This window comes from Micromesistius poutassou (genome assembly GCF_964030765.1).
Source record: "Micromesistius poutassou genome assembly, chromosome: 17".
NCBI lineage: Eukaryota > Metazoa > Chordata > Actinopteri > Gadiformes > Gadidae > Micromesistius > Micromesistius poutassou.
In genome coordinates, this window is record NC_140287.1 from 14044356 (window position 1) to 14053199 (window position 8844).

An 8844-nucleotide genomic window follows, 5' to 3' on the forward strand; every position below is an offset into this window, starting at 1 on the left:
ACAACAGTCCTTTTACCATTCATTCGATGTTCCTACTTTTCTCCCGCCAAAAGTGGGTTCCGCTGCCTCCACCACCAGGGCTTGTTAATTTACTGGAAAAAAAACGGAACAAATGCCCCGCTCTCGTCTCTATCCCAGAGTGCACTGCAAGCAAAAATATCCAGATCCTCATAACAAATACATAAAATATGACCAGGCGTTGCAAGGAGAATCCATATTGCATGTTTGTCTGGCGGAGAAAAAGCTGCGGATACATTTTGCCGCGCTGACTTTTCCAATTTCTACATCTGAGATTACCATCAGCTTCGAGTGCGCTGCTCATTTTGAAAAACTGAATTTCATTGAGCCGCCGCCGCGGCAGTGGCTGCATGCCCCGGGGCTCTGTGAGGGGAAGCAGGGAAGTGTATTAATAAAGAGAGAGAAGACAGAAAGTGTTATTTAAATCATCTCAACAGCATCACCTGGGGCTCGACATGCACGTTCAGCTGCTCCCAACACATGTTGGATGACTGTGTGTTTTCCTACAATCACACAGAGGCGTACTTCCCACCGCGCGGCTAAACAGGCCTCTTATACTAGACTAGCCTCTCCAGGAGTAGCCTAGCCCTAGCTGAGCTAAAGCAAATCAAGCAAAGCAGAAGTTAACCTGGTCACTGGTGTTAATCAAACAGAAAAACACTGTACTGCTGTAGCCAGCTCATGTTAGCTGCATTGGGCAGATTCGCTTGTAGTTGGTCAAGGAAGCCTGTTCTTGTGTTGAAACACACTTTTCATTCAGTATTTGTGGTTCAGAATTCAGTGTATGGGTGTTTATGTGCATGCCTTTGTATCTGTATCATATATATTTTGTCATTAATGTGTGTGTGTGTGTGTGTGTGTGTGTGTGTGCTTGTGCTTGTGCGTGTATGTGACAGTGAGTGTTTTTTTTTTCCCAGGACATGGGAATATTCAGCTTTTGTCCGTTCTACATGTTTGTAAAATGTATTAAAATTGATTAACACTCACATAACATACAGATAATATATGAATAAGTGTGATATTCTGTAAATGTAGTAGCATAGCACTTTGTAGGTCACTTGCTAAATAAAAATGGAACAACATGATGTCATAGACAGTAATTCCATTAAGTTACACTGACGTATTTATTTCACACTTTATGCAATTTGTGCAGCTGATTGCATAATTTGACATGCAAAGATGACAAATGCACTCTAACAATCCAGTTATATTATGGGGGTCTGTGATGCCTTACACAAGCTAAAACAACACACACACACAGTATCCTTCACATGGGGTTTTCCCTATAGCCGAGGAATCAATTGATTCAATTAATGTATAAAACAGTGAAACTTTCAAAATGACGACAGTGATGCCTATAACCTAAAAAAAATCAGGTAACACTTTACAATAAGGTACACAGAAACGTAGGTAGTTACTGAGGAACGAATGAGTAACGAATGAGGAACGAATGAGGAACGAATGAGTAACGAATGATGAACGACGAAGTGACAGTTACTCAGTAACTACTGAGGAGTTACTGGTAAACAGACCAGGGGACTACTGAGGAACGAATGAGTAACGAATGAGGAACGAATGAGTAACGAATGATGAACGACGAAGTGACAGTTACTCAGTAACTACTGAGGAGTTACTGGTAAACAGACCAGGGGACTACTGTATTCGTTACTGAGTAACGAATGATGAACAACCAGGGGCCCTAAAGTGACAGTTACTCAGTAACTACTGAGGAGTTACTGGTAAATAGACCAGGGGACTACTGTATTCGTTACTGAGTAACGAATGATGAACAACCAGGGGCCCTAAAGTGACAGTTACTCAGTAACTACTGAGGAGTTACTGGTAAACAGACTAGGGGATACTGTATTAATGAATCATTCTGTGAAATAGCAAACTGACCAATTGATTATGAAAGCAACTGAATTTTCCTGGGATTTCACAATTAGTTAATAAATTAACAAGGCACAGACGGGATGATTGTCATATTTTAATAAAGATATTCACAATACATACATTCATATTCACATTTAAGGTTTATTATGTGGCATTAGTAATGTTGAAGGCTTAAAAGCAATTGTCCACCACTGCAGGGCACGCTGAGGGCTGGCTTGGGTCCCACACTGGATCGACTGGTAGAGCTGGATCTGACTGATGAGTTGTTACTCTTTCGCGATCCATTCGTTCACCAGTAGTTAAGCTTTATGAATCATTTGTTTACCATTAGTGAAGCTTTTTGTGTACCTTCATGTAAAGTAATGCATCATACTGAGTTGTTACTCTTTCGCGAACCATTCGTTCACCAGTAGTTAAGCTTTATGAATCATTCGTTTACCAGTAGTGAAGCTTTTTGTGTACCTTCATGTAAAGTAATGCATCATACTGAGTTGTTACTCTTTCGCGAACCATTCGTTCACCAGTAGTTAAGCTTTATGAATCATTCGTTTACCAGTAGTGAAGCTTTTTGTGTACCTTCATGTAAAGTAATGCATCATACTGAGTTGTTACTCTTTCGCGAACCATTCGTTCACCAGTAGTTAAGCTTTATGAATCATTCGTTTACCAGTAGTGAAGCTTTTTGTGTACCTTCATGTAAAGTAATGCATCATACTGAGTTGTTACTCTTTCGCGAACCATTCGTTCACCAGTAGTTAAGCTTTATGAATCATTCGTTTACCAGTAGTGAAGCTTTTTGTGTACCTTCATGTAAAGTAATGCATCATACTGAGTTGTTACTCTTTCGCAAACCATTCGTTCACCAGTAGTTAAGCTTTATGAATCATTCGTTTACCAGTAGTGAAGCTTTTTGTGTACCTTCATGTAAAGTAATGCATCATACTGAGTTGTTACTCTTTCGCGAACCATTCGTTCACCAGTAGTTAAGCTTTATGAATCATTCGTTTACCAGTAGTGAAGCTTTTTGTGTACCTTCATGTAAAGTAATGCATCATACTGAGTTGTTACTCTTTCGCGAACCATTTGTTCACCAGTAGTTAAGCTTTTTGAACCATTCGTTTACCAGTAGTGAAGCACTTTCGGGTTAGTTATAAAACCCCAAACCACTGTTGATGACAATGAGGGATCTACAGCCACTTTAGTTAAAAATGTATACAACATAGGGAAATATATATACATATACTGCGCTCATGACACATAACATATAACATAATAACAGGATAATATAGAAAATATCAACAATTTAAAACACAAACAGAAACAAAAAAAGGCATTTTAAAATGTAACAAAAAAAGGCACTCTAAAAACAAAACAAAAACCAGCTCTCTTCATCTGACACGGCTGTAGCGATCCATCGCCTCTTCTGGGGTGAGGACTGAAACAAAGAAAATGATAAACATGTATTAACAGTAGTATTTTGTCAGGATGATGGTAGTGATGATGATACCCCTTCAGAAACATTTATATAGAAATTAGAAGATAAAATGAACATACCGTGATATAATACGGCATTACCGTATATGCCTCAAATCATACCGTGATATAAATTGTAGTCCATACCGTACAGCCCTACTGCATACCTTACCTATAAATGTATTTCATCCAGCTGAATAGGGACAATTTGCTCCTCTCAAAAAGTGACCCGCACCTCACTGACTTCCTCGTCGTTTTCCCTCTATGTTTATTACGTCGGCACTGCCTACAGAAGACAACACATTTCTTCATGATAAATATTAATGTTACTGAACTTGAATTTATAACATGACATATCAGTAAACAAAGGAAGTCATCGATAAAAACCGTACCAAAAAAGAATACTTACCACTGCAGTCCGTCAACGTTTGCGTTTTCCTTCATTTTCATGCTCTTTTTGCAGAGTTTGCATTTTATTTTGGCTTTAAGTAACTTCTTCTTTTGGAGCCATTTTTATCAATTTTAATTTCTTTTTAAAAGTCTGTCTTCCCTCAATAAGACTGAGTACTTCAGCGTGCAGGGTCATGATAACTTCACATCAAACCGTCTTCCTGTCTTGCACATGCGGACCCACAATGCAATTCGGGAGCGTCCCTTGTCGTCGACGGACGTGTACAGTGGGTAGGGGGCACGTTATACGCAGATCGTTTTACCCCATGCGTCGGACACGCCCACTCTCTTCCGTCGATGGGCAAGGAGGTCGTGCAGAAGGACTTGACAATGGAGACTCAGCGAAAGAGTAAGAGAAAAAGGCAGCCCACGGAAGAGCTTCCACATGTAGAGACAGCCATGTTAGAATGTAAGTACATGCTTTAAAGTTATTTCATTATTAATTGAGAGTGTAATGATTCGGTCACATTGCTTAGCTTCCTAAAATGAGCTAATTTGACATCGTACCACGTCTGTTCTATCACGTATTTTTTGGCCTTGCTAGCTAACCTTGTCACTAACCAATGGATTGCTAGCTGGCTAGATAGCCGACGTTGCAAGCAAATTTTAATTATCTGTCAAACACAAAAGTTTAACTCTTAACTAGGTCAAAAGACCGACGGTTCAACCACTTATCTAATGTTAAATTAGGCGATATGCGATGAAAATGTGGTCCAAGCTTTGAAATTGGACTTGTAAAGTTATTATGTTAGCGCCAGTTACCACGTCTTTGAATAGTTTTTGGAGTTGTTTTTAACTACTAAAAAACCCGAAGACTGCTACATTACACTGTTATAGTGCTATTACGGTAATACCTTTCTCCCTGTTTTTTTTCTTTTCATTTTAGTCCATAGTTACAGTATGTAATGTTAACAACTGAATCTCTCAAACATGTCTTCTACACAATGGACTGCATGTGGAACCATGACAAATGAGTTGATGATGATTTGTCTTAAATCAAAATTACATATGATCATACATATTATTATTACATATTATAACATTAAAGACAATGGATAATGTCATTGCCCAAAGTGAATAAAACCCTTATTTCTTAACTAACTGTATATATATGTTTTTAAGGTATCCATACAATTTTCAAATGAACAAAAACGTCACTCTGTATGCATTCATCAATATCCTTCATGAGGTTTTGAGCCCCTTACACCAACCATTCTTTCTGTGCTCCAAAATGTTACAGCGCCATCGAGTCAGCGGGAACAATCCGAACAGCGCAGTAGCCAAACTGCAGCAGAGGAAGCAGGTAATTAATTTTTTATTTTAAATGTTAAGCATACTTAACAGATATACTCAGATTCATGTGACTGTGAAATTTAGTTGTACACAGTATAATGATTAATAACTGATGAACGTCACTATGAAAACACTATAATAGTGTTATTTTTAAACCTCTTTTCTACTTCCTGGTTTTATGATGTTAAAATAAGGGTGCTCACCTTAACTGGTTGAAGGCTAGTGTCTAGAGGGGATCCAAGACAAGAGGATGCTAGTAATATTTACTCCATTTGTACTTGAACATTGCAGTAACCAAGTATCTACCTTTACATGATATCGTAACCGGAAAGTGCTTTGGGAATGGGAAGGAACTTAGAACAGCAATGACATGAATTAGATTGAGGTCAGTTAAGCCACTTTAAGTTAGTCTACTAAGTAGAAAATAAAAAAGTTTTTGGTTATGGTTATGGTCATGGTGCTGGATTAATTGATCAATTCTTACCCATTTCTTTAACGAGCTAGGTGGTCAGCTGGTCCCAAGTCTGCTTATAATATCAAAGCCACGTCTGAACATGACTGTTCAAAGCAGCATAATGGATGAAGCTACAGCAGGAACATGGCTTTCAAATAACACTAAACAATATAATCCACTTATTCTACCACTTGTCTAAACTATACAGTGCTCCCACTTTACTCTCTAGTCGTGCTCATTTGATTTATAATAACCTACTGTTAAAGAGTACAGATAATACTACTTGAATAGACAGTACACTCACAGTACTCTTGATACTACTGGAAATTACAATTTAATAATTATTATTATTATACCTCTGTACATTCATTACTCTAGAATGTAATTTAGAACTAACTTGCCACTATATAACCCTAATACAAGAATAGTATTAATACTAGTAAACCCCTAACCAACTGCACTACCATCATCCTGACAAAATACTACTGTTAATACATGTTTATCATTTTCTTTGTTTCAGTCCTCACCCCAGAAGAGGCGATGGATCGCTACAGCCGTGTCAGATGAAGAGAGCTGGTTTTTGTTTTGTTTTTAGAGTGCCTTTTTTTGTTACATTTTAAAATGCCTTTTTTTGTTTCTGTTTGTGTTTTAAATTGTTGATATTTTCTATATTATCCTGTTATTATGTTATATGTTATGTGTCATGAGCGCAGTATATGTATATATATTTCCCTATGTTGTATACATTTTTAACTAAAGTGGCTGTAGATCCCTCATTGTCATCAACAGTGGTTTGGGGTTTTATAACTAACCCGAAAGTGCTTCACTACTGGTAAACGAATGGTTCAAAAAGCTTAACTACTGGTGAACGAATGGTTCGCGAAAGAGTAACAACTCAGTATGATGCATTACTTTACATGAAGGTACACAAAAAGCTTCACTACTGGTAAACGAATGATTCATAAAGCTTAACTACTGGTGAACGAATGGTTCGCGAAAGAGTAACAACTCAGTATGATGCATTACTTTACATGAAGGTACACAAAAAGCTTCACTACTGGTAAACGAATGATTCATAAAGCTTAACTACTGGTGAACGAATGGTTCGCGAAAGAGTAACAACTCAGTATGATGCATTACTTTACATGAAGGTACACAAAAAGCTTCACTACTGGTAAACGAATGATTCATAAAGCTTAACTACTGGTGAACGAATGGTTCGCGAAAGAGTAACAACTCAGTATGATGCATTACTTTACATGAAGGTACACAAAAAGCTTCACTAATGGTAAACAAATGATTCATAAAGCTTAACTACTGGTGAACGAATGGATCGCGAAAGAGTAACAACTCATCAGTCAGATCCAGCTCTACCAGTCGATCCAGTGTGGGACCCAAGCCAGCCCTCAGCGTGCCCTGCAGTGGTGGACAATTGCTTTTAAGCCTTCAACATTACTAATGCCACATAATAAACCTTAAATGTGAATATGAATGTATGTATTGTGAATATCTTTATTAAAATATGACAATCATCCCGTCTGTGCCTTGTTAATTTATTAACTAATTGTGAAATCCCAGGAAAATTCAGTTGCTTTCATAATCAATTGGTCAGTTTGCTATTTCACAGAATGATTCATTAATACAGTATCCCCTAGTCTGTTTACCAGTAACTCCTCAGTAGTTACTGAGTAACTGTCACTTTAGGGCCCCTGGTTGTTCATCATTCGTTACTCAGTAACGAATACAGTAGTCCCCTGGTCTATTTACCAGTAACTCCTCAGTAGTTACTGAGTAACTGTCACTTTAGGGCCCCTGGTTGTTCATCATTCGTTACTCAGTAACGAATACAGTAGTCCCCTGGTCTGTTTACCAGTAACTCCTCAGTAGTTACTGAGTAACTGTCACTTCGTCGTTCATCATTCGTTACTCATTCGTTCCTCATTCGTTACTCATTCGTTCCTCAGTAGTCCCCTGGTCTGTTTACCAGTAACTCCTCAGTAGTTACTGAGTAATTGTCACTTCGTCGTTCATCATTCGTTACTCATTCGTTCCTCATTCGTTACTCATTCGTTCCTCAGTAACTACCTACGTTTCTGTGTACCTTATTGTAAAGTGTTACCAAAAATCATATCTAGCGTTATCTTATCTGATCTTCATTTAATTCTCATACATTTTTAATTGTGAAAAATATGTAAGGATTAAGCATTAAACATGCCTTATTTGTTCTTTTAATTATTTACGTAGATTCATTTTGCAGATGGTGAAATGCAATTCAACAATTTAAGCTGAGCTGATGCTGGTTAAAGTGAGGGTCCAAGCTTCTGGCAACCGTCTGTGAAATCCATCGCCGAGGGCAACACGATGCCATGGCCCTTCTCCTCTTGGCTGTGGGCTCAGAACCTGAGCGTTGGTCCTCCGCTAATGAGGTCTTTTCTGCCGTCTCTTGGTGCATGGTTTTCGGGCGGTTGCCATGGGCGACGGAGGTGTGATAACACTGGACTGCGCAGACTAGGCATTGAGGGTTGGCCCTTTTCATCTTGGCTGTGGCCTCAGAATCCAAGCGCTTATGCCTCGTTTCCACCGAGCGGTGCGGTGCGCTGCGGTACGGAGCGGGACAGCTCGGTCACGCAAAATCGGGGCTCGCGTTTCCACCGCCAACAGTACCCTTAACGTAGGGCGGGGTTTAAACTGGAGGGCAATACGTAAGCATCGTGTCATCATAGCAGCGCACAGTAGACAGCAGACACAGTATAGCCTGCTAATGAATTCAACGAAAAAAGAAGAACGCGCACAATGAACAAAGAGCAACAATGGAGGACGTCCAAGAAGGACGGCAACTTTTGTGCTACATTTTCTTCAATCAACAAAGCTTTCGCCGTCCAAAAATACCTTGCGGGTACTGTATTTGTTTGTTTTTATCCCCTGCATGGTTTCCGGGCGAGTGTTATCACTCTAGAGTGTGTGGACCAGAGCTTCAGAGTCAGTCCTTTTCCTCTTAGCTGTCACTCGAGACGTCCTCCGGGCCCCTATTGGTGCATGGTTTTTCCGGGCAGTTAGCCAGGTGACAGAGACGTGGTCACGCTGGACTGCGGAGGCCAGACCTCCAGGTATGGCCTTGGCACAGGCAGATCGCTGAAGGCCTGGAGTTCCTGGAGTCTTGTTGATGAGTCTTGTTGATCTCCCATTAGATTTCTAACTCCAAACCCAACATTGCCTCTCTGTTCCTACAAACACCTCCAGGGTTAATGCCGGCTTTGAATACG

At 39.5% G+C, this 8844-nt stretch overlaps 1 long non-coding RNA gene across 1 annotated transcript; it reads left to right on the plus strand.

Moving 5' to 3' along the window:
- The first annotated feature begins 4135 nt into the window (after nt 1-4135).
- Nucleotides 4136-6400, plus strand: LOC311362723. Its single transcript, XR_014638838.1, has 3 exons — nt 4136-4243; nt 5075-5137; nt 6102-6400. It is a non-coding gene; the product is annotated as an uncharacterized lncRNA (long non-coding RNA).
- The last annotated feature ends 2444 nt before the right edge of the window (nt 6401-8844 follow it).